The sequence below is a fragment of the Mastomys coucha genome, unplaced genomic scaffold (assembly GCF_008632895.1).
Source record: "Mastomys coucha isolate ucsf_1 unplaced genomic scaffold, UCSF_Mcou_1 pScaffold17, whole genome shotgun sequence".
Lineage (NCBI taxonomy): Eukaryota > Metazoa > Chordata > Mammalia > Rodentia > Muridae > Mastomys > Mastomys coucha.
The window spans coordinates 27,215,369-27,223,432 of NW_022196899.1; the positions used below are offsets into that span (position 1 = coordinate 27,215,369).

An 8,064-nucleotide genomic window follows, 5' to 3' on the forward strand; every position below is an offset into this window, starting at 1 on the left:
TGAGATCCTGCAAATAAAATTGTGTTTGTTTATTCTAAAGGAGATTGTGTTAGTCTGGATACTTAACACATTTTCTGGAAACAGTTCATAGCCACTGATTCTCCACAGACATCTGTTGACATAGTGAATCAGACATTTCTTCTAATCATGTGTGTGTGTGTGAGTGAGTGTATGTGTGTGTGTGTTCTTTTATATGCCTAGAAAAAAGGTTTAAGTCATATTGTCGCCTAAATGTTTCACACATATTATTTACTTCTTTACCATTGTGGGGAAATCACAGGGTTAAGTTTTCCAGTGACCTAATTTGAGTAGAGGTCTAGAATCAATTATTATTATTCACCCAACCACTTAGCTTCCTTGATGGGTCAATAAATTGGCACATAGGCAAAGCTTAAGTTGGACTCTACAGAACTACTTGGTAGCTGAACTTGATCTACAATTAAAGACGTAGTAAAATATAACATGTCTTATGGGACTGTGAAAGGCAGCCTGTTTTTTGGTCAAGCTGGTTTTGGTTTAAACCCCAGAGATTCAGCAGATTAATCTGCAAGGGACAGAAAGCCCATTTGCCATGTTCTCAGACACTAGGCTCCTGACACTAGGCCCCAGCCCCATAATTCCGTGGCCCTAGGTCACTTAAGCTGTCCTGACTCCACCCCCACAGTTACCTGGCAACAGCCAGGCATGCTCCTCCCCAGAGTTACCTGGCAACAGCCATGTAGGCCCAGCCCACTATAAAAGGGGCTGTTTGATCCCTCCTCCCCCTCTTACTATCTTGCTCTTACTCTCACCCCTCTCTCTCTTGCTCCCCCTCTCCACATCCCCTTCCCCTCCTCTCTCCATGTGGCCTCTACTTCTCTCTCTTCTCGCTCTCTCTGCCTTTCTACAATAAACACCTTAAAACCATGGACTGCCTTTTCTATCGGGATCTGCTTGCTGGAGCTCCTCATCTAATCTCCTGACTGAGGCCTCCCTACACTCCTGGCCATGGCTTCTGACAACCCAAGCCTCTGCTGATCAAGCCAAGGACTCTCCTCCCTTCTGGACCCAGTACTTCCTGCACTTTTCCCTTCTGCCCCAGGCCAGAGCCCGTTCAAGGGACCCTGCTTTGTTCTCAGCTCTTCTGCGACATCCAGTAGTCTGCAGTGTCCAAAACTGAGAGCCTAATGTCCCTGGCCTCCACGCTGCCCAGGGACCCCAGAACAGACTCTTCTATGGCACTCAGTGGCATCTGTGGTGCCCAAGGGTCTGAGCCTGACTCCTGCCCTGTGGGTCCATTGGGACCTCAGACTGTGCCTTTCCCACCCCCAGAGTGGGTCCTGTGCCTTCTCACAGCTGGATGCCTGCCCACAGTCAAACTTCCCGCATCCCACCTTGCAGTGTTCCGAGCCCTGGGCCAGATTCGGGACCTCATTTTAATCCACAATGTCTACATTGGGGATGTCAGAGCTAATGTAATGTCTAAGCCAGGAAGCATTTGATTTGTTAGAGTAACCGATTCAAAAAATGGAAAGAATTGTCAACCTGGAAGGACTCACCCTCAGGCTATAAGCATGAGTGAAATAATCCGAAGTCCTCTTCAGAAGTGGAGGAAAATAGAGTGACAGCTAAGGGCAAGGACCAGAGGGACTTCTTAAGAGTTCAAAACAATGCATGAGTCCAGACAAGCCTAGGGAGAGAAATAGCCCCAGAAACCTAGAACATACTTTGCCCAGGTCATTCTTGTCTTGGAAAGGGAATGGATGTGGCCAATACAAGGGAAGAGTCATGCCATACTGTGTCACAGTGAGGGTGAAGACAAACCTGGAAAGGGTGGTGCCCTCTTGTTTCAGCTTCAAGGACAGTAGCCTTAACAATAGTATTCTCAGTATAATGAGAAGTCCTGGTTGTCAGCATTGATAGGTTCAGCATCAACTATAAGACTGGAGAGGATCTCTATCTGAGAAGATATTTTCAAAGCAAATTATCAGAGAGGAAAACCATCTTGGATATGGGTGGTATCATATGCCATGGGCTGAGGGCCCAGACAGAATAAAGTGGGGAAGGAGAGAAAGCCTGCGGAGCACAACAAACTGCTTGTCTGACTCCTGGCTCAGCATGATGTGCTTCCTCTCACATGCCTTTCCCACCCTAATGTACTGACTCCTACAAAACTATGAGCCAAAATGGACCTTCCCTCACTGACAATATTTCTGTCGCAAGTTTTAATAACCATGATGGGAAGCTTACTCTATTATCTACCAGAATTGTAAGCCAAAGATGGTGACCTGAGCATCCAGAGAAGCTTGGCCTTGCATTCAGATCAGGGCTTTCCTAATCACGAACAGCCAAGACTAGGGGCCAAAGCAAAAGGTCAAAATATACCTTAAAGACAGTCTTCTTCTTTGGCAGGGGCATGCCTTCAGAAGAAGATAAATAAATCTGAGAGTTTTCAACAACCAAATGGCTCAAAGCATGGAGGAAATGGATGAGCTCCAAAGGCATTAAGACTTTCAAGTGGGAACAGGTCAGAGCAGGACACCAGCTCTTTTCTATCTGCTCTGAAGTAATAATAAAACCATTTGAACAGCTCAACTTATAAGACAAAAATGGCAAATCCTGCCTCCTTTCCTATTAACTGTTAGGTCTTTATAGCTAAGGTCAGTGTGGGCTACATTTCCTCTAAATGGGAGCTTTTCAAATGGTAAAGCAATAGTGAAATGGCTGGAACTTCCTCTAAAACAAACCTTTATAATTTAGGAAACCAAGTTCTTAAGCTTTTTGTTTGCATGGGCCAGGGCTTCTAAGACCACTGCTTTGAAATGCACCAAGGTCAACTTTTATTGTTACAAATTTACTTGGATTTTAAGCCATTGCTCTTTGTACTTGGCTCCATTTTTAAATAGAAAAGAGATAGATTTAAAAGGAATAAAACAAAATGAGGAATTGAAAATGGTTGTATGACCTCCTGTAAGTTGCTCATCAAGGCTGCAGTTAGGAAAGGGTTATGGCTCCTTTGGGAGTCTTGGTTTCAATGTGTGTGTCTTAGTTAGGGTTTTACTGCTGTGAACAGACACCATGACCAAGACAACTCTTATAAGCACAATATTTAATTGGGCCTGGCTTACAGGTTCAGAGGTTCAGTATAATATCATCAAGGCAGGAACATGGCAGCATGCATGAAGGCATGGTACAGGCAGAGCTGAGAGTTCTACATCTTCATCTAAAGGCTGCTGGGAGAATACTGATTTTCAGGTAGTTAGGATGAGTGTCTTAAAGCCCACACCCACAGTGACACACCTACTCCAACAGGGTCACACCTTCTAATAGTGCCACTCCCTAGACCAAGCATATACAAACCATCAGTGTGTGTTATGTTTTGTATCTGAAATGTACCAACAGGCTCATGCTTTGAAGCTTGGTCCTTATCTGGTGATGCCAGTTTTGGAGGTAGGGACTGGACTGAGGAAGTAGGTCGCTGGGGGAGGGTACTTGGGGGATTGCTGTCTCTATTCACTTCCTGTTGAACTCTTTGCATGGAGTAAGGAATCCACCTCTGCCATGCTCTGCTGCCACCATGTTGTCTTGCTCAAGCATAAGCCCAAGTGAGCATAAACATGAACCAGGAGCCAAAATAAATATTTCGTTTTCATTTCATTTTGGTCAAGCATTTTGAACACAGTAACACAAAAGTGAGTAATGTCCCGTGAATTCTCCTTTTGGCTAAGATAGGGCCTGGCTCTTATATGGAATACAATATTTTTCCCTTTTATTGAAAAATAGATTCTTTTCTCATACAATATATTCTGATTACAGTTTCTTCCTCCTCTACTCCTCCCATTCTTCCCCATATCCCCACCTCTCCAGATCCACTCCCTTTCTTTCTCTCATTAGAAAAGAACAGGCTTCTAGGAGATAACATCTAAACATGACAAAATAAAAATATAATAGGATGAAGGGATCTTTTTAAAAATTCACAACCTATAAATGGAAAGATCACTTTTGAGGAATTTTGCAAACAAAAAATTTTCAAGATGAACAAGGTAAGGAGTAGGAATGTAATTGCCTAACAAAACTAAGCAAGTTACTGTTTTGTATACTCATTTCTTCAGTTGATTTTTTTTTTCATACAGGTGACTTCTGGGAAAGGTAAAATGGGTTAATTCACTGTGTTTGATTTTAAAAGGAGGTATGTAGCTTATGTAACTGGCTCACAGCAAACCCAGTGACACTCAGTAAATGATGCTATACTTTGTGGCAACTTGCAGCTGTAATGTAGAATGCTCAATATAATATAATTAAAAATTAATACTCTCTAGTCAGGTTGCCTGAGGTCAATTTCTCTCATTCTCTAGGGGAGAATTAAAAGAAAAGAAACAACATAATAGAAAAATTATATTTTAAAAATGATTGGACTTCTTCAAAGCTGGAAATCAGATGATTATAGACAGCAATTCTTATTACTATGATAGTATAGTGAGGAACTGTGACTTGTGTGTCTTCTGCAGCCACCCCTGCTCCAGATGTTTGTGGAAAGTATGCATTTCTCTGTTTCCCCACTTGATTCTACTTTATAGAATCTTTTCTCAGCATCTGAAAGCCAAGCACACAAGGACCCTGACACTTTGGTGGGCAATGACATGGAGTTTTACCAGCAGCAGAGCCTCCCCAAATGGATTTGTGTGGCTGCCAGCTTTGTGAGGCTACAATCCAATTTCCCTGGATAAAGGCCATTAACACATCTGAGCTTTGCTGACTGAATAGTTCAGAAGCACAGCATGGAGGGAAGGCTGCTGTAATGTCAGGCTCTGTCAGTCAGCTCCTGAAGTAACTATAAAGTATAAACTGCTTTCCTTGAAAAGGCTACACATTTTGTCATTTATGTAAGTAAAAGTCTATTTGTATTTTCACCAAAGTTTTCAAAAAAAAAAACTTGCAATCGAAAACCAAACTGTTATAGTGTAGGAGAATGCCTGGTGCTGCTGTGGCACCTGACTGAGGGGAATGTCTAGATACCCTGCGTCTGCCTGCTAACCTAAGAAAAAGAAAAACCACTGAACTCTATGAAAGCATTAGAAGTGCTCTTCATTGATTTTACTTTCAGTAAAAGAAACTGTACTAGTCCTTTTCCAAAGATAAACTGGCACTGGCACCAATGTTAAAGGTTTTGTGGCATGTGCTTATAAGGGAGGAATGCTGGGTAAATTAATATACGCCTTGGCCGGCCAAGTGATCTTCTACTTAGAACAGCCCTTACTCTTCATTCCATGAAGTAATTTCTCCAGACTGTTAGATAAGAGCATATGGCAGTGGTGCTTCCTGATGATCTAAGTCTAAATAGAGAAGTGGAGGAAAAGGAAGAGAATCTGCTTGGGGGTCCCATATCAGATATCCTGTATATCTGATATTATTTACACAACAATTCATAAGAGTATCAAAATTACAATTATGAAGTAGCAACAAAATAATTTTATGGTTGTGGTCACCATACCATGGGCAACTACTAAAGGGTTGTAGCATTAGGAACATTGAGAACCATTGATCTAAAGGCATAGAGAATCTGTTTGTTCTTCAACTTGATTGTGGACAAGTTGGTTTTGAAGAGCTTGTTCCTAAATTCCCTGGTTAGTGAAAATGTTAAATCTGGACGGAAGAAAGCACCAGGAATTTACAGAAGAGGTATGATTGACGGTGTTCTTTCTCGGCTATGGAAATGTAGGTGAGAAATCCCATCAAGAGCACAACCTGACTTTACAATAATGACAACAAGCAGAGTTTAAGAACTTTATTTAAAACTTCCCATGTGGCTCTTTTGGGTTTATGAATCCTGTTATATGTTGAATAAATGGTTTCTGTCCTGGCAGCCCTGGATATACACTTTAGGAAGGCAGATAGCACTAAGGGTGCTTATTTACTATTTCAACTAATATGACTCAAGCTAGCCAATTGTACCATCCATCTGTAGCCATGATAAGTTTGAGAAGTAGGCATGTGACATAAGTGAGTGACCCTCAATGTTTTGTTTATATTTCTATAAGTAATACAGTCTTTTCAAAGACAGAAGCAGAGATTCATGATTGTGATTTTGCCACCACGAAGGAAGCCAGTTGAAGTTAAACTGACCCAAAAACAAAATCAAAAGAAGTCACAACATCAGGAACTTGGGATCAAGTGAGACCTCTGAGCATTCACTTCGTTTAACAATTTATGTTGTTAGTAATTAATTATGCACTATACTATAATTAATTATACTACTATATACAAACTATCTTGCTAGTTTTGACTTGTGATCAAAGAGTCTACAGGATATAAACTCTCTGTGGCCTATGTTCAGCGTAAACTACATTCTGATAATCCTGCAGGGTAAGTTAGCAGGAAAAGTATATTCAAGCAGCTTTATATTGAATACTGCTGGTAAGGTTCTTTTTGGATTGTCCATATAAATGTGAAGGAGAAAAATATTACAAATTAATAGTTTTATTTGTAAAGTAACTAACATAGGGCATTGTTCTGACAATATAATCAACAAATTCGATTTCTTAAGAAGTTAGAATTACAGTATTAGCAGTATTAAAAGTATAGGAATGAATGTACCTTTATTTACTGTAACAGATGGCAGTACCACATAAATGAGGCAAATAAATGAATTATTTCAAGAATTAGTGGCAGTATTACTAATGAATTACCTTCTCCTGTGCTAAGTTTACACAGAAACTAACAATGGCATGCTCACAATGTACAATAACTTTGTAAAATGAAGGTGAAGGTGAAGGTGACCCACACAGCCAAAACTAAGTAGATATTCTGATAGATGCCACACATGGAAGCTTTCTCTTCTCTACAGATTCACGAAAGGCCTTGAGTATTTGTAGAGAATGGCATTGGGAAACATGTGTTCCCACTGTGAAAATGAGGTATATTCAAGATAGAAGATGAAAGGAGCCTGTAAGAAACCTGATGTCCTATGACACGAAGTTCCATCCTAAAGATGCTTTAGTCACAACTCTGATGTTGGAGCCATACCTGAGACCTAGAACTTTTCTCTGATGCTGGTGGTCTGCCATAAAACCTGTAGAGATAGTGGAGGAGGGAATTCATCATTATGAATAAAGAGATCATGAATAACAAATTTCAAACTGCCCAGCTTAAAAAAATACCATTAAGATTATATTCAAGAAATGTTCTCTTTCAAAGGAAAGTCAGCAAACCAGGAAATCAACTTATAGTTACTAGCAATTATAAAAAAGGGAGATAGAACAGAAAGGGCAGAACCAGCATTGAGAGCATTGAAAGAATGAAACCCTCCACAGCAACTGAAGAGCATGTTTTAGGGAAAGTGTAATTTTTTGGAGGTCTGTAAAACATTATCTGAGCCAGTTAGATAATCACTACTCCTGGTGAAAGAAAAATTGCTAAATTCAAGGACAGGTAGAAACACAAATGGAGTAAAAGACATGGAAGGCTGAAGAACCACAAATAGGCCCTTCCTTCTATAGCTTGCCTTGGTCATGTTGCTTTATTACTATAATAGAAAAGTGACTAATACATTAGGTCTGAATTGGAATGATCCCACCAAGACCAAACAAAGTCATTGATTCATGGTAACCAGGAAGTGGAAGGAGAGAAGGAGTTTAGGACAAGATATACCTTCCAAAGCCATGCCTACAGTGAACTACTTCCTCCAATTAGGCTTCACATCCTAGCAGCACATTCAACCACAAATTTATCAGTAGATAAATTCATACTCTAACAACAAAATCCTGATCCTGGGCTGATGTGAGGAATAATGGAGACTTTCTAGGTCATATCTACTTTACACGTAGGACCATTCACTCATATGTTGTTACATGTGTATTACAGATGTGTTTGTTGTATGCTGGTCCCTGACTACATGTTCAAAGAGCAGAGGAAGATGTGGGTGTCCTCTATCACTCTCTACCTTATTCCCTTGAGACTAGGTATCTCACTGAACCTGAAGCTAGCTGGTGGCTGGGCAATAGCCTCTGGGTGTTTCTCATCTATTCCCCTTTTATTTGAATGTTAAAAATCTGAACTAAGGTCCAAGTGTTTGAATAGCCAGAATTA

The 8,064-nt window shown here is 40.6% G+C and overlaps 1 pseudogene; it reads left to right on the forward strand.

The window, feature by feature from the left end:
• The window catches only part of LOC116094896, a 154,505-nt pseudogene that overhangs the window by 145,730 nt on the left and 711 nt on the right, over window positions 1-8,064 (forward strand).